Here is a 22,395-nt window from a genome sequence, read left to right on the forward strand (position 1 = left end):
GCCGCTGGTCTTGCTCTGGGCCCAGCCCTCTTGAGTTTTCTTTTTGGATCTTTTGTTTGTGTTTTGTTTTGTTTTGTTGTCATTGTCTTTAATTAATAGACTTTATTTTTAAGAGTAGTTTTAGGTTTATGGAAAACTTGAGCAGAAAGTAGCCCCCCAAGCCCTGTACAGTTTCCCCTATTACTAATGTCTTGCATTAATGTGATACATGTGTTAACCGTTGATGAATTAATATCGGTATATTATTAACGAAGCCTGTAGTTTACACGAGGGCTCGCTCTTTGTACTCCATGTGGGTTCTGACAGAAGCATGTTGACATCCGTCCACCTTACAGAGCATGCAGAATAGTTTCTCTGATCTAAAAATCCCCTGTGTTCCACCTGTTCATCTCTCCCCCTCCCCCGGCAACCAGTGATCTTTCTACGTCTCCCTAATTTTGCCTTTTCCAGAATGTCATGTAGTTGGAAGCATACATACGTAGCCTTTTCAGACGCTTTTTCACGTAACAACCTCCCTTTAAGTTGCTTTTGTGTCTTTCCAGGACCTGAGAGCTCACTTCTTGTTATTGCTGAATAATGTTCCATTGTATGGAATTTTTCTGCTTGGCCTTCAGATTGTTTCTAAGCCCCTGCCCTTCTCCAGAGTTTTCTACCACTTCCTCTCCCCAAATACAGCATCTCTCTCCGATTCTCCCCTCCCCATTCTTTCCTTCCTTCTCCTGCTGTCAGGATTGTCCAGGAAGAGGCCCAACTGTGGAACCACTTTGTCAGAGAAGCCAAGGCGTGTCCCCTGATGCTGAGCTGGGTTTCTGGAAGGAGGTGGGGCATGGGGAATTAAGTGCTAGGGAAGCCTTGAGAGCCCCCAGCTGCCCCTTTCCCCCTGCCCCAATGGAACCTTTGTCTCCTGCGCGCTGCCCCGCAGGAGACCCTGTGATGGGAGAGCCCAGCCCTTTATGCAGGAGCCCATCAGAGGCCCGCAGCCATGTAGCTCAGTCCTGCTGCCCCAGCCCTGCCCTGTAACAGACTTAGCCCTCCTGAGCCTCAAATAACGGGGCCCATGCTGTGACTCCCTCACAGCTGCTCTGGGGATGTCAGGGGGAGCAAAACAAGTGGGGTCCTTGGTAGAGGGCTGCGTTCTGCCAAAGCCAGAGGGATGTCACTGTCTTCTTTGTGTTTCTCTGGGCCTGATGGTTGGAGTTCTCCTCCAGTGCAGATACCTCGTCCCACTCGAGAGCCCAGACACCTGGGCTGTCAGAGTCTGTGTCGTCACCCAGCCTGGCTGACGTCCCCGCCACCTGTGGATGGGAGGTAAGTGCACCTCACCTGAGGCCACCACGGAGTTTGCTTTCGGAGCAAAGGAATTAATGGCTGCAACACCACTCACTCATCTTACACTGGCTCCCATTCTCACATGATCCTTGTCCTCTCTTCATAGCTCCTTTAAGCACTTTACACTTTTTTTGCATTTGAACTATAGTTTATTTACAATGTTGTGTTAGTTTCAAGTGTATAGCAAAGTGATTCAGTTATGTGTATATATACATTTTTTTCAGATTCTTTTCCAGTATAGGTTATTACAAGCTATAGTTCCCTGTAAGCACTTTATATTTTGAAGTGCTTTATTCCTCAGAAGAGTCCAGTAAAGTTGGTACTGTTATCGGTCATGGATTCCTTTTACAGATGAGGAAACTGAGGCACGGAGGAGGTAAGAGTCGAGGGCCATCAACCAGGAGTGGCAAAGCTGATGGGAGCCAGGCCATCCAGTGCCCACATCCCACGATTGCCACCACGCTCGGTTTTGGAGTCTGCTCACTGCTTCCGCTAAGCCTGAGCTGGACACAGACAGTGCAGATGCAGAGTAGGGGCACAAATCACCCGAGGACCCCAGGAGTGAGGTCACTGCTCTGTGGCCACAAGCCCAGGGTTTGGAGCCAGCGGACCCGGCCACTGAGTCCCGGCTTTGCCATGTCCGAGCAGCTGGCCCTGCACATTCTGCTTGTCTGGCTGAGTCTCAGTTTTCTCCTCTGTTAAATAAAGATAGAAGCCCCCAGGGTTGTAAATAGTTAAAATCATCTATAAAGTTCTTAGCGCACTGTCTGAGCATAGGGCGCAACTCCAGGGAGAGCTCTGGTCACATGGTGTGAACTCAATCAGCAGCAGAATTTTAAAATTATGTTAAATGATTTATTGTGGTTTATATTTTATTCCTAGATTCTGTCTGTTCTGCTCAACTGGAATATGAGCTTTGTGGCTTCCCAACAGTCTGTGATCCTCAACTGAACACTGGTCTAGCTGGGCCCTTGGAAATCAGGACCACCACCCAGGAAAGACTGTCACAAGGACACATTTCACTGAAAAAGACCCGAAGTCTTGGTCAGGGTCCAAGACTGCCTGCCCCTCGCAGCTGCCCCTGGTGGAGAAACTAGGTAGCACACTCCGTGCATCATCTCCCAGGGATGACACCTGGGACTTGTTTTGTTTGAGTTGACAGGTGGTAGCAGACGGACTCCAGGCTCTCGGAAGGAATGGACATAGCATCTTACGTGGTATCACCGCTGGGCTAACGATGGGGACATTTAACCTTTGAAAGTCTCCCTTCCCAGCCGTGCGGAGTGATGGAGCCTTTCCCCAGCAAAGAGCCAGGCTGGGGAAGTAGCTGCCAGCTCCCGCCTCCGAGGCGCTTCCCCACCCGCCCGTGCGCCTTTAGCCCAGAGGCAGGATTTTCATCAAACTTACAGAATTAAAAGCTCAAGTTTTCTAGAAGCTTTAAGATGAATAATCGGATAGTCTACCTCTTCCCCTCCCCGCTGAGCAGTAAATATAAGAGGATTGAGTAGAGCTTAAAATCTAAAGGATACTTAAATTTACAAATTGTGGATAGTTGTTGAAGCTGGGTGGTGGGAACACAGGGGTCCATTTACTCTTCTTTCTACTTTTGTGTGTTTGAAACTTTTGTGTGTAATCACAATGAAATAAATGCATAAATAATCAAAAGCCCAAGCAAAATAAATAAATAAATAAAAGACATTACAACACTCAGCTGTCCGACTCCAAAGGCCTTCTTTTAAAAGTTCTTCAGGGGAGAGGTTCATAATTGAGAGCAAACACAGAAAAACTTGTATGGCAGAGATATAAAGTGCTGTGTCATTAGAGGAAGAGAGTATGTTTTCACCTGGAGGCAAATCTGAGGTCTTCCTGGGGGCGGTGTCCCTAAGCTTAATCTTGAATGGGCAGGACTGGGGGTGCAGGGGGTGAGCAGGAGATGGCATTCAGGGCAGGGGGTACTGAGGGCAAGGGTGCGGAGGAGGGAAGGGTTCCGTATAGGTCACTCTGGCAAGAGTTTATGATGTGTTGAGAGAAGAAGACCAAACAGAGCCAGAGGCCAGATTTTAAAAGTCAGTGGGCTAAGGAGCTGGGAGGCTGTTCCGCAGGATTTGTGCAAAGCAGAGGCTGCAGCAGCAGTGCACAGGGAGTCTGGCGAGGAAAGTGCAGGTCATCACACTGGTCCTGGAGGAAGCAATGAAGCCAGGAGCGGAGCAGTGGTGGGCATGGAGGGGCGGGGACCAGAGGTGGGCTCTAGGGGGCAATGTTAAGTGGTAGGAGGGCATGAGTTCCAGTCCTGTCTTTGCCCTGACCAGCTGAGGGCAACCACTGGAGTACGTGGCTGGACCCTAATGAGCTCCGTGGAGCTAGAGCCACATCTGTCTGGGGTAATCCTTGAGCTGACTTCACCATTTCAGGGATATCGTGAGGCAGAACTGAGGTCGGGTTTTAAGGCACCACATGTGAAGCCTGGAGCACAGCAGTGCTGGCACAGAGCAGAGCCAGTGCCTGTGGGCAGATTCAGTTGAGCTCCGGTGGCTGTAAGACAAGGTCTAGGTCATTGGAACTGCGCAGGGAAAGCTGCCCTTCCAGAGGCTTCTATGCCTGGGCTCCTGTGCTCCCATCAAGGCCAGGACACCCCTCCACGAGGACACACATTGTCTCAGGATGCCTTGGTTTCAGGCCTGACTACAAGGCCAGACTGTTCTCATCTAGAGAAGCTGGAGAATTCTGGCCCACTCTTGAAGATAATGATCATGATCATCACAATGACTCGGATGGTTTGTCGAGGGCAGGGGTCCTGTTACCCAGTATAATGGATTGAATTATGTTCCCCCCCAAAATGTGTTGAAGTCCTAACCCCTCTACCTCAGAATGTGACCCAATATGGAAATAGGGTCATTGCAGAGGTAATTGGTTAAGATGAGGTCACACTGGAGTAGAGTGGGCCCTTTGTCCAGTATGACTGGGGTCCTTATACGAAGAGAAGATAGAAACACGCAGGGAGGAACCCACATGATGGTGGAGGCAGAGAATGGAGTGATGCATCTATAAGCCAAGAATTCCAACAGCAGAAGCAGGACAAGGCAAGAAAGGATGCTCCTTACAGGTTTCAGAGGGCACACGGCCCTGATGACTCCGTGATTTGGGACTTCTAGCCTCCAGAACTATGAGATGATACATTTCTGTTGCCTTAGGCCACCCAGTTGGTGGTACTTTGTGACAGCGTCCTCAGGAAAAAACTATAGTCATCTCTGCCTCTCCAGAACCTGGCACCTCACAGCATTTGAGGAGTGAGCGAATAAATGAAGCTTAGGGAGGGATGGCGGGGGGTGGCGTGAGCAGAAAGCAGCAGTGTGGGGTGAGACAAGAGAACGACTCAGCCCTGCGTGTCCAGTGGAACGGGTTGTGCTCACCTCTCGTAGGAAGGCTCTGTGGCCAAGAACGGCAGCAGATGGGCTGAGGGGAGGCACCAGGGCAGATCCTGAGGGGCAGGGAGAGGCCAGAGAGCCTAGAAGCCCCTGGAGGTGACCCATGAAGCTGGCTTCTCACCTCAAGCGTATCCCCTCTCCTCCCCTGCTCCAGCCCACACTCACTCCCACTCTCTGCAGTATCTGCATTCGAGCCAAGGCGCTCTTCCCCCAGCACTGGTCTGGCCCTGGGGAGCAGACCCCTGGAATGGTCCCAGGAGGAGCTGGAGCCCAGCAAGGCAGAGGGTGCTGGTGGGATGAGAGGGAGGGTGGTGCTGAGTGGCACCAAGAGCTCAGCTGGAATACGTGTTATAGGCCCAGGCTCCTGTTTAAATCCATCTAAAACTTACTATTAATGTGACTTGGGGCAAGTTACTTGACCTTCCCTGAGCCTGTTTCCATATCTAAAAAGTGGAGCTATGTCTACCTACTCTGTAATAGCATCCTAAAGGCGAAATGAAATATTAAATGTGTGTGGTGCATCCTCCTTCTCCGCACCATCATCATCGTCTTCTGTGGTGGCCAAGCCTCTCTGGGAGAGGGAAGGGTTGGGGAGTTCCCCGACCACATCTCTGCCCAGATCCGGTGACAGCCCCCAGCTAAGCATGAGGAGACCCCACGGGGTGAACCAACACTATAAAGACGGACATGAGGCCAGATGCTAGGGACTGACTGGGAGCTGGGTTTCAGGGAGACCTGACTGCCGCTGAGAAGCAGGCCATGTGCCTAAAACCAAAAGTGGGAGGACCCGTATTGTGGAGGAGTTTGTTGGGCATAAAAGAGGCCACCTGTGGGGGTGGGGGACAACCCTGATGTTCAGGGTCAAATGGCACGAGGAGGCTTCACCTGGCACCTGTGTTTCTGAGGCACTTAATGGTGTCTGCTTACCAAGCTCAGCTCCCAACAGTAGCCAGTGATAAAAGTGCCCTGCCACCTCCACCATGATGAATTAACCAATTAAATGATTCTCATTGTGGGTGGGGAGCATTAAGGACTCAGGTGTTGCTGTGATAAGGAGTGCTGTTGGCCTGAAACACATCAAGCAGATAAAAGAGGCCTGTGGAAAACAAGTGGCAGGTGGAGCTAAAGCAAAAGGGAAGTCCTGGGAGTATATCTGGTGGCCTCCTCCTCACTGGTAACTGCTTGGAGGCTGAGTAGCCCAGGCTGACCCGGGAGTTGCTCCTGCAGCACACAGACTGAAGGAAAGCACGGAGCAGAGGGCTGGGGAGGGGGGCAGGCCCCCAGCCACTGCGGGCCAGGGTGCAGTGCAGCCCAGAGCAGCAAGGACGAGCTTCGAAGGCAGAGGTGAGGTGCCGTCTGGGTCCCCCTGGGGTCTCCGTTTCTCCCTTCACCCCTGGGTGGAGGCTGGAGGGGGACACTCTCTCCATCTCAGATGGGGGTGGCTGGGAGGCCAGGTTGGGCTTGGTAACATGGGAAATCCCGGTTGGTGAGAGCAGGGATGTTCACAGGCTGAAAGCAGCAGGGAAAGAGGGTGCAGCCTTGTCCTTGTGTGGAGGTGCTCCAGGTGGCCTGGGAGGGAGGGAGGGAGGGAAGAGCTGGGGGGAGAGGAAAGGTCCCAGAAGAGATAGATGCCCCACCTGCTGGCATTCTCCTGCTTCTTGGGGGTCAAACCACACAAGGCAAGCTTCACTTGGTGCTTTTGGTTCTGGGGTGCCTAACAGTGTCTGTACAGTCAGCGACGGAAGATGGGCTCCCCTAAGTGCCCCGCAGCCTCCATTATGATAAATCGTTTAATTAAATGAGTTTCCTCACGGGTGGGGAGCATTAGGGCTCAGACCCCAGGCTGAAGACCATTATTAGCTGCTAAGCGGGGAAATCTCTTTGGCCAAAGAATCTAGTGTCTTTACTCAATGTGTCCTTCTCTCTTTTTCTCTAAAAGGAAAACACTGGTTTTCCTGAGAACCATCTTGGGTAACTATGTTAGGAAGCTGTGGTAAGATAAACAACATCTGAATCTCAAATTGCTCACATCTCACATTGCTTGTTTCAGACACATTAAAATGTTAATGAAGATCTCTCTCAAGACTAAATAATACATACTTTAGCACAGAATAGACTCTCTATATTTATACAGAGTATGTATATTGCTTTTCAGCCCAACCCATCTTAAGGAATTTTATTTCAAAATTGCTCAGGAGAAATTTAAATTGGACAGAAGAGGAAACAGATTTTGGAACAGGCCTGCAGGACACTTCATAACTCCTCCTCTTTATCTCTTTAGAGTGATAGGCAACTCGTTCCTAGTAAAGCTATGCCTGCTTAAAATCAGAGCATATGTTTGGGTGTAGCTCCAAGGGTCGATCAGCACGATTAATCATCTCCAGGGCTTCCAGCCTGAAGTAAAATACTAGAAGGGAAAAGAGCTAGAAGGGAAGGGAAAAAGAAGAGCTGTGGTCCCTCTGGTGGACAGTTTTGGAGTGGCACCCAGAAATTCACTCAAGAATTCTTGCCGGTGCTCAAACAGCTCACAGGACTAGATCTTTCAACACGAAAGACGGCTGTTGTTTCCCTAAATCCAAGAAAGTCAGTCTACATGTAAAATCCAAGCTACTTAATACAGTAATTAACTAGGAAAGTACTGTAAATGTGATAGAGGTAATTTCTAAAAGACAAGAAAACCAAATATCTGGTTTATCTGAATTTTAGATGTTTACTCCTTAGGTCATCACATATTTGCTGCTCTTAAGAACTCTGATATATAATGAAATTATTGCCATTGAACTTTCACTTAAAAAAAGGGAAAGAAATTTAGTTGATGTACAATATTTGTTTCAAGTGTGAGACGTAGCAGTTTGACATTTGCATACATTGTGAAATAATCACAGTAAGGCTAGTACGTCTGTCCCCATAGAAAGAGAGAAAAAGCAAAAATAAACAAATGGTACTACATCAAACTAAAAAGCTTTTACACAGCAAAGGAAACTATCAACAAAACAAATGATTTTTTTTCTCTTGGAGACAGATCCAAAAACATATTTCTAAGACCAATGTCAAAGAGCATACTGCCTATGTTTTCCTCTGGTAATTTTATGGCTTTGGGTCTTACATTTCATTTTTCTGATGCAGTTGTGTTATCTTCAGTTTCTTTCATCAATATCTTATAGTTTTCCAAGTACATCTTTTACATCCTTAGATTTATTCTTTTTCATGCAGTTATAAATGGGATTGTTTTCTTAATTTCTCTTTTTGATAGTTTATTGGTGTATAGTATATAGATTCCTGTGTTTTAATTTTATATTCTAAAACTTTGTGTTACTTTTAAGTTTTTTGTGACATCTTTAAGATTTTCTGTATATAGTATCATGTCATTTGCAATCTACAGTGACAGTTTTCTTCGTCTTCAATTTGAATTTTCTTTATTATCTTGTCTGATTAATGTGGCTAGAGCTTCCAATACTATGTTGAACAAAAGTGGTGAAAGTGGGCATCTTTGTCTTGTTCTTAGAGGAAATGATTTCAGCTTTTCACATCGAGTATGATGTTGGCTGTGGGTTTCTCATATATGGCCTTAGTATGTTGAAGTATTTTTCTTCTATACCCTGTACTTGAGAGTTTTTATCATGAAGGGACGTTAGATTTTGTCAAAAGCTTTCTCTGCATCTATTGAGATGACCATATGATTTCCATTCTTCAATTTGTTAATGTGGTATTTCATATTGACTGATTAGTGGATATTAAATCATCCTTGCATTCCTGGGAGAAACCCCACTTATTCATGGTGTACGATTTTTGTAATGTGTTATTAAATTGGTTTGCTAATATTTTTTGAGAACTTTTGCATATATATTCATCACAGAAGTGGCCTGTAGTTTTCTCTGTAATGCTGGCCTCAGGATGAGTTTAGGAAAATTCCCTCTTCAATTTTATGGAAGAGTTTGAGGAGTGGCATTAATTTTTCTTCAACTGTTTGGTAGAAAGCTCCAGGGAAACCATCTGGCCCTAGGATTTTGTTAAGAGTTTCAATTACTGATTCAGTCTAACTCATTATTGGTCTGTTAGAGGCTCCATTTCTTCCTTATTAGTTTTGGTAGGTTGCATGTTTCTAGGAATTAATCCATTTCTTTAAGGTTATCCAATTTGTTGGTGTATATATAATTGTTCATGGTAGTCTCATGATCCTTTGTATTTCTGTGGTACCAGTTGTAACATCGTTTTCATGTCTGAGTTTGATTCTTCTCTTAGTTTAGCTTAAGGTTTATCAATTTTATCTTAAAAAAAAAAACCCAGCTCTTTTGTTGACCTTTTGTATTGCTTTTTCTGGTCTCTATTTCTGCTCTGCTATTTGTTATTTCTTTCCTTCTATTAACTTTGGGCTGAGTCTATTTTTTTCTACTTCTTTAAAATTTAAAGCTAGCTTATTCATTTGAGACTTCTTTTTTATTAATGTTTATCACTATAAACTTACCTCATAACTTTTTTGCTGCACCCCATGAATGGTTTTGGTAATGTTGTGTTTCCATTTTTGTTTCAAGATTTTTTAAAAAAAAATTTCCTTTTGATTTCTTTTCTGACTCATTGGTTGTTCAGGAGCGTGTTGTTTAATTTTCACGTATTTGTGTACTTTCCAGTTTTCCTCCTGTTACTACTCATCTCTAGTTGATGCCATTCTGGTCAGAAAAGATACTTAGTATGGTTTCAGTCTTATTAAAGTTTTTAATACTTGTTCTGTGATCTATCATGTGATCCATCCTGGAGGATGTTCTGTACGCACTTCAGAAGAATGTGTACTCTGCTGCAGTTGGATTGACTGCTTCATATATGTCTGTTAGGTTAATTTTGTCCAAAGTGTAGTTCAAATGTTTCCCTACTGATTTTCTGTCTGGATGGCCCATCCATTGTTGAAAGTGGGATAGTGGGAGTCCTCAGCTGTTACTGTAGTGTTGTCTGTTTCTCTCTCCAGATCTATTAGTATTTTCTTAATATATTTGGGTGCTCCGCTGTTACACAGTTGATTGTTACATTCTCTTGAATTGACCTCTTTATCGTTATATGTGACCCACTTTGTCTCTTGTACAATTTTAGCTTAAAGTCTTGAAGTCTATTTTGTCTGATTTAAGTATAGTTATCTCTGCTCTCTTTGGTTTCTACTTGCCTGGAATATTTTTTTCCGTATCTTCACCATGGGCTTATGTGTGTCTTTAAAGCTGGAAGAATCTCCATAGGTAGCATATAATTGGGTCTTTGGTTTATTTTCTTGCTTTTTTCCCCCCATCCAGCCACTCTATGTCTTTTGTTTGGAGAACTTAATCTATTTACATTTTGAGTCATTACTGATAGGTAAGAATTAATGCAATTTTATTGTCTTCTAGCTGTTGTGTTGTTCTTACTCCTTCCTCCCTCTCTTGCTGCCTTTCTTTGTGTGCTGCTGATTTCCCATAGTGATATGCTTTGATTCCCTTCTATCTTTTGTGGAGCTACTGTAGGTTTTTGCTCTGTGGTTATCATGAGTTCCACATAAAACATGTTGTAGATGTAACCGTCTATTTATGCTGATAACAACCTCAATGGCATATGAAAACTCTTACCACTTGTACATTTTTATGTCACAATTTACCTCTTTTAATATTGTGTATTCACTAAAAAATTTGTATAGCTATAGTTATTTTAATGCTCTTGTCCTTTTACCTTTACACCAGGGTTATGTGATTAGCACACCACCATATTAGAATATTAGAGAATTGTAAATTTGGCTATATGCTTATTTTTTTATCACTGTTACTAACTAGCATCCTTTCATTTCAGCTTCCTGAAAGAAATTCCTTTAGAAATTCCTGAAGAATTCTTTTAGCATTTATTTATAGCATTTTCAGAGTTCTTTATATATTCTATATACAAGCCCCTTTCAGATACAAGATTTGCAAACATTTTCTTCCATTCTGTGGGTCATCTGTTTTTTATGGTATCCTTTGAAGAACAAGAGTACTTAATTTTGAAAAATGCCCAGTCTATTTTTCCTTTTGTGGCTTGTGATTTTGGTTCTAAGGTATGCAACTAAGTGGAAATAGCAATATATGGAGATTTATGTAACAATCTAGTTTTCTGAAAAAGGATGGATGAGAATATATATTTGTTTGCCTGTGTATGCACAAATTGGTAAGTTATATAGGAAACTGAAAAGAGCAGTTGTCTTTGGTTGGGGAGAACTGCAGGGATTGGAGTCATGGGTGGGAAGGAGACTTTATGCCATTTTATTTTTTCATGTGAAATTTAAAAATTTTCAAAATGCAATGATTAAGAGTAAACCTAGAATTCTAACACTCACACTGATTAAAATAAACATGGACTCAAAAAGGCAAGAAAATTTTAAAGACAGTATATGTATATGGCAGAGAACATTCAAATAAAAAGAGCATGGAGTGAAAATGGGTCCCTTACTCCTGAGTCCTAGTCCTTCAGATGTCACCACTCTTCCCAGTGTCTGGTGTAGCCCACCAGAAATATTCAGTGAGTATACACATGTGTGTACAGGTACAAACATATACCATTCCTGTTAAAAAAAAAAAGAAGACTAAAAACACTGTCCTGAAACATGCTTTTTACTTAATAGATCTTGGAGATTGTTCTATAGTGATGTAGAATCTGCATCAATAATTACAGGTCTACTTTATTTTTAAACAGGCTAGTTTTATAAATGTCATCTAACTAGTCCTTGCTAATGAATTTTAAGGTTGTTTCTACTCTATTTTTACTACAATACTGCAGTGAATTTCCTTATACATATATATTTGCACAGGTGTACAATGTATATGTGATGAATGTGTGTAAATACTGTGCAATTGTGGGGTTAAGGATATATATGCTTTTAACATTTTCGTGTATTTTCTAATAGAACTCTATAATCAACTTACCAAAAATACCCTTTGAGGATTGTGCCTGGAAACATTTCTTGGAAGGCAAATCTAGTGCTGATGGACTCCCTCAGCTTTTGTTTGTGTGGGAAATTCTCTCTCCTTCATTTCTAACGGACAGCTTTGTCAGGCAGAATGTTCTTGGTTGGCCATTTTCTCTCGGCACTTTGAAACTACCATTCTGCTCTCTCCTGGCCTGTGAAGTTTCTGCTGAGGAGTCTGCTAGTTACAGTATAGGGGTTCCCCTGTAATTCACAAACTTCTTTTCTCTTGCTGCTTTTAAGATTCTTTGTCTTTGATTTCTGATAGTTTTATTACAGCGTATTTTGAAGAAGATCTCTTTGAATGATAGATGAACTTGGATATCCAAATTTGTCCTCAGATTTGGGAATTTCTCAGCCATTATTTCTTTAAATAAGCTTTCTGCCCCCTTCTCCCTCTGGAATGCTAATACTTTGCAAGTTGTTTCTTTTGATTGTATCCCATAGGTCTTATAGGCTTTCATCATTCTTTTTTGTTTTCCTGACTGAATAATCTCAAAGTTCCCATCTTCTACCTCATAGATTCTTTATTCTGTGTGATCAGTTCTGATAGGAATGCTATTATATTCTTCACCTCATTTTATTTTTCTACTTCAGAATTTCTGGTCCTTAATATCTCTGTTAAACTGCTCATTTTGTTCATGTATTTTCCTGATTTCATCAAATTGTCTTTGTGTATTCCTATAGCTCACGGAGTTTCCGTTGATCGCCAGGTCATCCAAATCTGGGTGACAGTTGGGTTTCCTCAGGGGCACCCAATTCACAGTGGGTGATCAACACGTTAAAAACACTTATTTAAATTCTTTATCAGGTAAATCACAGCTCTCCATGACTTTGGGATCATTTACTAGAAGATTATCATAATCCTGTGGTCATATTTCCTTGATGTTTTGCTTTGTTGTCTTTGTATCTGAAGTAGCAGTCACCTCCTCTAGTGTTTACTAACTGCTTCAGGAGAGAAGTAATTTTAGTAAGCCCGGCTAGAGATTCTGAGGCTTTCTCAGATCGGTTATGGATAAGCCTGCTCCACACTTCTTGCTGTCTTGTGGTATGCCTTCTCTTGATTCGGCAATGCAGAAGGCTGGGTGCTGACACCCTCCCTTCCACCTCCCAAAAAGTGGGGCTAAAGCTTACGCTGTGGTCTCTCCCTGTCCTGTAGATTCAGGCTGGCTTTGTTTGCAATGCTCACTAGCCAGCTGCCAAAGCTTCCTCTCGATGCTGTCAGGAGCACATAGAGGAGCCAGCCACAGGGTGTGGGGGGGTGTTGTGTAGGTGAGGCATTGCTGGTTCCATGGGCCAGTCAGGAGATCTACCGGTAAAGTGTCCCCAGTGGTGTGGGGCTAGCTTCTTGATGGGACCATAACAGTAGGCTCTGTGACCCTTCAATGCCCTCCAAAGGTTCTGTCTGCTGCTGTTCTAGCAACTTCCACCCTCTGGTCATGCAGCTCATGATTCAGTAGTCTGGATGAGAAAAAGGGGTCTCTTTGGCAGCATCCAATATAGTTGAAAAAGCTTGGTACTCAGTCTTTCCTTCCCCTCCAGGAGAAATCACAGGTTGAGGTCTCTCTTGATACTGAACTGTGCCACCTTAGGGGAGGGGTGATGAGAGTAAAATCAAACTGCTCCTCTTCAAAGCATCTGAACTCATTAAATTTTATTGCTTCAATGGCACGCTGAAAATTCTCCACTGGAAACCCAGACTTTCACAAAAGCCTTCTTGTCCATGGTGACTATCTAAGATAAAACTTTCCAGGGGTTTCCAGAGTGTAGCTGAGTGGGACTGGAGCTGGTTCACAGACCACTGCAGGGTCCAAGCAGGGACCTAGGTCTGTATGTCTATTACCCAATGCCCAGGTGGATGAGATTCCTACCAGATTGCTTGGTACATGGTGTTGGCTCACAAAGCTCCCACAAAGGCATTTTTGTCTGTAAGTGGATGCCAAATTGTTGGGGGTGGGGGACACAAATGAGGGATGGCTTACTCAGCCATGTTGATGTTACTTCTGAAGTTGGTTGTCTTTGAGGATAAATGGATGGCTGGGGCGAAATGAGTATTCAGTAGTCTCTTCTTAGTGATCAGATTTCCTTGCTTTGCCCTCTTTCTTTAGGTACAATTCTTTTCAGTTCTGAAGGCTAGAAGTTCAAAATCAAGGTATTGGCAAGTTTGATTTTTTTTCCTGAGGGCCTAAAGGGAGAGGATCTGTTCTAGGCATCTCTCTGGCTTGCAGATGGTCGCCCTGTTGCTTCCTCTGCATATGCTTTTCACTCTGAGTACTTGAAATTCCACATATTCTTAAAGCTAGTGAACAAATGTTGGTATTCCACATCGTGGCATTAGTTTCAAGATATTAATTCTTTCAGCCATTGGAATCAGAGTGAACAAAAATGAATGAAATCATAGCCAGCTAACAAGGCTTTCACAAGTGCCATAAAGGTTTGAATTCAAAGACCAAGACAATTAAAGATAAAGTGTTGACTCTTTTGGGCACTTGCTGACAGCCTCAACGGCTTCCTCCAGGCCTCTGACAACCCCAGCCACTGTGTTCCCGGTCTATTCCTTCCCCTGGGCTAAAGCTGCTCAGGCTCCGAACCTGCGCCCTGCAAAATATAGTAAAGAAAGAACATTGTGAACATTCACTACTTTGCAAGTGATCTTTCTCTCTGTGCTTCAAACACATGAGCAGGTCCATTCACTGTGGTTTACAGTCTTTTGGTGACACTTCCCGGGTGTGGGACTGGCAGTGCTGTAACCCGGGTCTGTGCCACTCTTCCTCACAGTTGTCTTCCTCATCAAAGGACCTCTGACACTCAGCACAGATCCTGGCCCTCAAGAGGTTCTGCATGACTCTTGACTCAATAAACAGGGTAGTAAATTAAGACAGAATTTTCCCTATGCCACTTGAGAATATAAGCTAAATTAATTAGGGGAAAGGTAGAGTGTGGCAAGTTGAATATTTCTCTCTCCTATAAATAAGAATGCTAGAAGACAAACATCGTCTTTTCAATAATAACCACAATAAAAAACCAGAAACACCACGATAAAAGTATTGTTCTGGCAAAACAGAAGTTTGCATGCGTATATGTCCACATAGTTCATTTGAGAACCTCAGGGCTCTTTATTTCTGTTACAGCTAGACACAAAATGCTCAGATATATAAAACAAATGATAACAAACTGTAAACACTTACAAAGGTGAAAATATAAAGAAATGAAGACGATGGATTTATGTTTGCAAACAATTTTACTTTGAATCTGTCTGGTGTGAAAACCTACCAGTTTATCAAAATTTGTATGTGATACAACTGTACGTTAGAATTACAGTGGACAAAATGCATGAGATCCCAATCATCAATACCCTACAGCAATTAATGATTATAATTAAAACTAATATGACCTCCAACTATTTTCCTAAGCACTGCTGTTATGATTTTCTATTTAAAATTTTCATTTTGGGGAACAAAACTGACCTTTATTCTCTTTCTTGAAAAAGTATGAACATTAATTAAATCTTCAATCTCAAATTTTAAAACTTAGAGCTCTTTAAGTATTTCTGCTAGTCTTTGACTATTTTTGGTACATTGCAAACTTTAGGAATACCTTGATCAATGTGACTTAAGGTCATTTTTTTTTTTGGTGTGGATAGTGCTCATGCTTTTTGTCTTTATACCAAAGCAGTAAGGCAAGAAAACTTTTCCTTTTTCGTATCACATAAACAGAGAATATCTATTCATTTGAAAATTCAGGGACTAGGAGCAGTGCAGATAATCCTACCCACAGGAAATTAAGGCTGCTGTGAGTTTCCTTTCTATTTAAACCATAACATAAGATGAGCAGTGTCACTGCCTATAAATGTTGTTTATAAGCATTTGGGCTTAAGTCACAGGAGATAAATATTGCCATTTCTGTTTGTATTTATTTATTTATTTATTTATTTATTTATTTATTCTGTTTGTATGTTAATAAGACACCGTTTTCACAATTACCTTTGATAAGTTTAAAGGTGAAGTCAGAAAACACTACACGAAGCTGAAGCTGGATGACTTTGCTACAAGGAAATAATGGTTGAGGGAACAAGAATGGTTTTCCAGTGTCTGGCACTGTGCCCCTAGCTCTGCAGAGACATGCAGGCCACACTCCAGCCAGCATGGCACAGGTGTGGGCACCTTCCCTGCTCCAAAGGGCCTGACCTGCTATTGCCAAAGGCCCAATGCACAGCTGTGCATGAACCACCAGGTGCCAGTTAGAGTATATCCTGTTTGCTGAAGTGTATCAGTCTTTTCTGAGGCAAGCCTTTCTAGATATGTGAAAGAGAAAAATCACAGCCTAGTCTTACTGTAAGAGTTCCCAAAATCATTTCCTAATATGAACATGAACTCGGCTTTGCAGTACGCATCCATCAGCGTTAGCACCATATTTAAGCCTGAATTGAGGTAAAGATAAACTCTCAGACTTTGGGTAGAAATTACAGCAGCAATTTTGAATGGGGTGTTAACATCGGTATTCTTTCTGATCATTAAAATAAGTTGTTTGAAAACTACTTGATCCCAGGTATACATGCCCAAGTATATATTGAAACTGATAAATTATAAAGCTGGGTGTATGAGCTTTTTAGCCAGAAATGTAGCAAAGCAGAATTCACATTTCTGGAGTTCAAAAAATGTTATTATTGGCTTGATGAAGATTTTGTAAAAACACTGTGAGCCAATATCACAAGGCTGGCTGATCAAATGGCAATGCCTGAGACTGTTTCTCAGAGCACAGTCAAGTTTCCTGTGAATGCCACCCAGTCAACACCAGTTCCTGCACGAATCATCCCCTGCTTGTTGCTCATTAATAAGAAGGTAAGTAGGTTTTCTTTTCCCCAGTTATTTGAATTTATGTAGAAAAACTTCCCTGAAACTTGTACTTAACATTTGTATAAAGGAACAGGGAGGAAAGACCCTAAAACTTAGTTAAAATTTTGAAGGGGTAAGAGTGAAAGGATAACTGGACTAAACAAGGGAATTCTCTACTTAGTTCCTGTAAACTGATAAGGTGAAACAACGTATAAAATAAAAAACTAGGAAAAACTTTACAAATTGCTTTTCCCTCCCTTTAACAGTACTTAACATATAAGAGAAATAATAAATCTTAAATATAGCTTTTGGGGGCATAACACAAACTAATTTTTCAAAGGAGAACAATTACAATTATTTATTAAATAAAATAGAACCTTGGAGTTTGAGCAACAGTGGAATTCCATCTCTAGTCACAGCTGGTCTTGGTGCGCAGGCAGGGGCACTGAGACCAGTGCTGACTGCTCAGGCAGAAGCTTCTCACTCAGTTTGACCAATATTCCTCAATATTCATCAAAAACACTCATCAGCAGTATTTTCATCTGACTCTGAGATTTAGATGAAGATACAAGTAACTTCCCTGCAGACAAAGAAACATTTTAGGGAAACAGTACAAGGTTTGTTCGTAACCTCAGTATTCAGCTGAAGACTGCAGATCATTCTTCACAAAACCCATGTAAACGGTCATTCTTCTTTATAAATCTGCTGGTGCTAACTGCACCTAACTGCTAATACACATGGAGGTACAGCTTTGCTAAGTTTGCAAGAATGCTAGTTAATATATAAGAACTCTCAGTTCCCTATCGGTCAGTTCATTCACTTCCATGATCTTCTCTAAGTGTTCCATGCATCGACCATGGTCCTACAAAAACTAAGGGACTCTCATATTTTCAGTAACTGCCAATCCTTTTAAGCGATCCACGTCTTCTTAAGAGACCTGAAAAAAGGAAGGTGGGTTACTCTTTAAATGCAACTGGGGCTGAGCCCCCTCTGTGCCCACCTGCACCTTCTTCTAAAAAATCCCACTATGAATCCCCTCCAGCACCCAACCTAGACTTCCATTCCCCTGGAGTGATTTGTGTTTCGTTTTTCTTCACTTTCCTCTGTTTGTTTCATATCGGTTATGGCATCCTTTATTTTGCCTTTTTAAGATACTTTTAATAAAATATAGACTTTGTCCCTCTGAACTTGTGCAATTCAGGAGCACTAGGTGCCTTCACGATGCCGTGCGACCATCACTACCACGCAGGCTCACACCATTCCTTTCTTCAAAGCAAAACCCTGGATCCAGAGCACGCACTCCCCACCACCACCCCAGCCCCTGACAGCCCAGAGTCCTCTTCCCCTCTGGGTGTCTTTACCTCTCCTGGGTGTTCCCTGTCAATGAAGCCACAGGAAAGGTGGCTTTGCATGCCTGCCCTTGTGGCTTAAGTGGGGGCTGGAGATGTTTTCTTTTGTTTTCACTTGAAATCGCATTTTGATCATTTGAAAGGGAAATCCAGGTGGGCTAAAGATGTCATGTGCAAAATGAAGCCCTTTCAGTAACTGTGCATAACCTCAGGAGAGGTACTGCTCTTCCCCCTGTCACACCAAAGCCACAAGACAGAAGGGAGATGCTTAGCTCTTCCTGGGGAAAAAACAAAACCTAGCAAATCAAGAAACCAGCAAAAGCCCAGAAATATAGCCAGAAAGACACTCCACGACCCGTAAGATGCGTTCCTCAGAACCCAACGTTGGAGAAAGGCTACACATCCCTGGGGTCCAAAAACCTCTCGAAACCCAGTGCTCTAAACAAACACAACACACACGGGCAGTTCCAACGAGAGGCACAGCAGATGGCCAGTGTGCCTTAGAGGTGCTCGACCTCTCGGGGGAGGACACAGGCAGATGGACACACTGTGGAGACAGCACTGGTCACCATGACGCTGGCAGGTCTTTAGCCTGGTGACAGCCAGCCCTGGTGACAACGTGAGGAGGCAGAGGCCCCAGCAGATCCCCCGGAGGGACGAGAGAACAGACACTCCTCTCCAGGGAAACAGTGTGCAGGACACATCAAAGGGCCACAGGCGCAGCAGCCCTTCCCCAGCAGTGCCGATCCTTACAGCTGACCCCACCAAAGTGCTCACACAACTTGCAAAGAAGTTTTACTTCAGCAACATGAAAAGAATCAGTATGTCATCAAGACATTTTCAGAAGTGACCTGCCCTGGGCCCTAATGATACAAACACGTAAATACACAGATACGCACATGCATCCAGGAAAAGAGACAGAGAGACTGAAACACAGACAGGCAGAGGGAGAGAGAAACAAAGAGAGAGAGAGACAAGACAGGCGCTGAGAGACACAGAGGGGTAGAAGGAACAGCAAAGCTGGGAACAAGCGGAAGTCACGCCCATTTTCAAAGCAAATATACTGAGGATGAAAAGCTTATTTCATTTATTCCAGAAAGAAAGCTACTCATAGGCTATCTTTATTTCAGAAACTAATTCTCTCCTGGTCATTTATTGCGATGATATATTGAATGGATAATAGACATGTTCCATTCAACATATACACATTTATATGCAACAAAATATATATTATACATAAATATATATATTTACATGCTCAATTTTATATTTTATAAAAGCAACCTGAAAGAATTTGAAGGGCAGAGTATACAGTTGTACAAAAAGCCACCTTTCAGAACACATTAGGCGATGTCTTTCCTATTTCTCTGTAACTCCTATGCTAGCCAAACGAGCCGCTAAGCAGCCTAAAGATCTGCAATGAAGGGTGCCTCTCTTTGCAACTTTTATGCTTTTCATGTCCACAGCATAATCGGTGATAGGAAGAAACTGATTGTTTTGCCCTTGGACCTAAATGTCACTATGCATTTGGTTGGCTTAGACTTTCCAAAGGATAAAATCATCCCTTTGTCACGTCAAAGAAAGTACCAGAAAACAAAATTGTCAAAGGAGAGTTATAATTTCCTATAATGGAAAAAGAACCTACCTTGTGAGAATGGAAGATTTCCAAATTATAAAGGAGTCAGATCAGTTGGGCAGGAGCGGGAGGCAAGGGCACCAGCCCGCTCTGGCCAGGCAGGCCGCGGGCGACTCTGAGAGTCCAGGCGCGGGGCGGGCTTGGCGGCGGCCCGAGCTCCACGGAGGCTTCCGCGCCCGTCAGCAGAGCGCCCAAGCGGAGGGGGCACAGCTTTGGGGCCAGGGGAGGGATAGGGAGCAACAAGGGCTCCAGGGTGCTCAGCGTGGGGACCGACCAGGGCTCCGTGGTGCTCAGGGTGGGGAGCGACAAGGGCTCCGGGTTGCTGAGTGTGGGGACGAAAAGGGCTCCGCGGTGCTCAGGGTGGGGAGCGACAAGGGCTCCGGGGTGCTCAGGGTGGGGAGCGACAAGGGCTCCTGGGTGCTCATGGTGGGGAGCGACAAGGGCTCCAGGGTGCTCCCCGCGCCCTCAGCCGTGGCCCCCGGCGCCCAGACTGCCGGCGACCGCCCTCCCCGCCCCGCAGAGGCCCGGGGGCCTCCCTCCGTACGCGGGGACCCGGGGCGGCAACCACCGCATCCTCCCTCCTTCCGGCGCCCCGCGCCCCGCCGCCGTCGCCGTACTCACCTCAAGGGCGCAAACGGCACAGCCGGCCGTCGGCCTCGTTCCCGCCGAAGCGTCTCGCTGCGGTACTCCCTGCGTGGGCGGGCTGTTCCCCGGCGGTCGCAGGGGGTTCCGGGGTGGGGGAGCGGGGAGCAACGAACAGAAGCGCAGCCTGCTGGCATTTTCCACAGGCCGGCGCCACCGCAGCCGCCTTGGGTCCGCACAGCCCCTGCCGGCCGCAGCTCTTGCTGTCCCGCGGAGCCGACAAGCCTTCGCGGACAGAGGATGGAGCCGCGGCGAGAGACGGAGTTCGGGCGGCGGTGTGCGCAGACTCTTTCCTGTGGGGATTGCGCGCATGCTCAGCAGCGGGGCGGGACCCGCGGCCGTTGCGTGGGGGCCGGCCCCGCCCAGGGGCGCTGGTCCGGCTCAGCCAATCGCGAGCGCCGGGTACCCCGTCGCGGGCGCTTTGAATGCTTCGTGGGCCGCCTGAGGCAGGGGCAGGCTGGCCACGCCGCTGCCGTTTTGGGAGATCTTCTGAGATCGGGAGGGGAACCCGTCCCTCATGCTTTCGCTGGAGCCCCACCCTCGCCTGGCCGCGGGACTGGCGGAAAAAAAAAACAGCTGGGAAAGTAAAACAACACTGACTTCAGGTAAGTTACCTCTTTGGATGGAAGGAAGGGAATGGGATAAAGGAAAGGTGAAAAAGAAACTTCAAGCATTTGTATATTATTTGATTTCTTAAAAGAAAGATTTTTAAATGCTAACATTTTGCCAGAATGCTTAAATTTTTTAAAGAAATAAAATGTTTATAATTTTGTTACAAAAATACCCAAAATATATTCATGATATGCACACAGATATGCATATTGTATATCTAAACGTAAAAAACATTATTTAATGAATAAAAGTATAGAAATTTTCTTTATCATTGAACTTTATTCTTTTCCTTAACTTACTATTATTTCAGGTACTTCAGGGCTCCAGTGCTTGCCAGGAGATGCACATATCCAAGAAGGCCAGTCCCCAGCAGGGAAGCAGGATGGAGCCCCAGGTGCAGGTAGGTCAAGGGAGGATGGGGATGCTGGGGATGGTCGGAGGCAGGCAGGCAGGCTCGAGGTTGGGCAATGGGGAGGGAAGCATCGGGGTCTATGTGGGGCACAGGTAGGCCAAGGCAGGATGGAGTGAGGGCTGCTGTGTGGGACCCAAGTAGGAAGGGAGGGAGGGGTGCTTCAGGAGCCAGGGTCGGGGTATCCCCCCCAACCTCCTGCCACCTCCCAGAGCAGCAGCTGAATCCCTCCTGAGCTCCCTGTCGGACAGGCCAAGCTTTGGTATCTGCATCCTTGCTGCAAGTTGCTACACAGCTCCCCTCATCTGGATCCCCCTGCCCGCTTTTCTTCCCCGCCAGCGACCTGTGCTCAAAGGCCCCGCTGGCTGGGACACCAGACCCAGTGCACCGTCCAAGGGACACCAGGGGGATTCCCTTGTTCTGTGAGCCAGTGTTCTCCAGGTGGACAGTTTTCCATGCCTCTCCTCCCGATGTGCAAGGCCTTCTCTCTAGGTGCTAAGGCCCTACACATTGACCTGTTTGGGTTTGTTTCTCGGCCTCCAATTTTACCCCGTCAGATGACTGTCCATAAGTTTATAAGAAGCCTTATAGGGCTAGGAGGGCAATGTACACTTCTTGTTCTTGTTCCATTTTATCTTGGCTCTTCTTAGAAATTCCTCATCCCCCACCCGTGATGTCCAAGTCCTTGGCTGCCCTGAAGCAAGAATCCTGGTGCTCGATACCTGACCAAGCTCCTCTTGGTACCTCTCCATCCACAGAGCCGCATACTCTGCCCGGTGGCCAAGAACCCTCAGCTGTCTTTGCTGTATCTGGAGTGGAGTCTGATCTCTCTCCCTTTTGGCACTAGCCTTGAATAAACTCTTTCCTACCATTTTTAACAAGTGTCCGGTGAATACTTTCTACTCACCAGCAGCACCATGGAGCCTGCCGCGTGGCGGTCACAGCTCAAGCACACCCAGGCTTACACCCTCAGTTACTAGGTTTCCCGCACACGCCCGCACGACACAGAACCTGAGAAAAGTCTGAGCGCTTCCAGAGCGTGGAACCCGCGCACCCCACCTCTCCTCCAGTGCGTTCTCCTGGGGTCTCATCCTGCGCCTCCCTCTGTCCACGGCTTCCCAGTGGTCCAGGCTCCCCACTGGCAGTTCTCAGGTCTCCATGGTGACCGCGCTCCTTTCCTGACCATGCTTCACACCACCCCACAGGGTC

At 45.1% G+C, this 22,395-nt stretch overlaps 2 long non-coding RNA genes across 3 annotated transcripts; one reads left to right on the top strand and one right to left on the bottom strand.

Moving 5' to 3' along the window:
• The first annotated feature begins 5,813 nt into the window (after positions 1 to 5,813).
• On the top strand, positions 5,814 to 22,059 carry LOC140697474 (uncharacterized). Its single transcript, XR_012074614.1, has 4 exons — positions 5,814 to 6,098; positions 20,312 to 20,770; positions 21,088 to 21,177; positions 21,837 to 22,059. It is a non-coding gene; the product is annotated as an uncharacterized lncRNA (long non-coding RNA).
• On the bottom strand, positions 7,440 to 17,214 carry LOC140697475 (uncharacterized). 2 transcript variants are annotated; one of them, XR_012074616.1, is made up of 3 exons: positions 16,916 to 17,214; positions 11,663 to 14,301; positions 7,440 to 11,301 (listed from the first exon to the last, which is right to left on the bottom strand). It is a non-coding gene; the product is annotated as an uncharacterized lncRNA (long non-coding RNA). The 2 variants fall into 2 exon arrangements; XR_012074615.1 differs by having other exon boundaries at positions 7,440 to 14,301.
• Positions 22,060 to 22,395: the final 336 nt, after the last annotated feature.

Source organism: Vicugna pacos, chromosome 7 (genome assembly GCF_048564905.1).
Source record: "Vicugna pacos chromosome 7, VicPac4, whole genome shotgun sequence".
In the NCBI taxonomy this organism is placed as follows: domain Eukaryota; kingdom Metazoa; phylum Chordata; class Mammalia; order Artiodactyla; family Camelidae; genus Vicugna; species Vicugna pacos.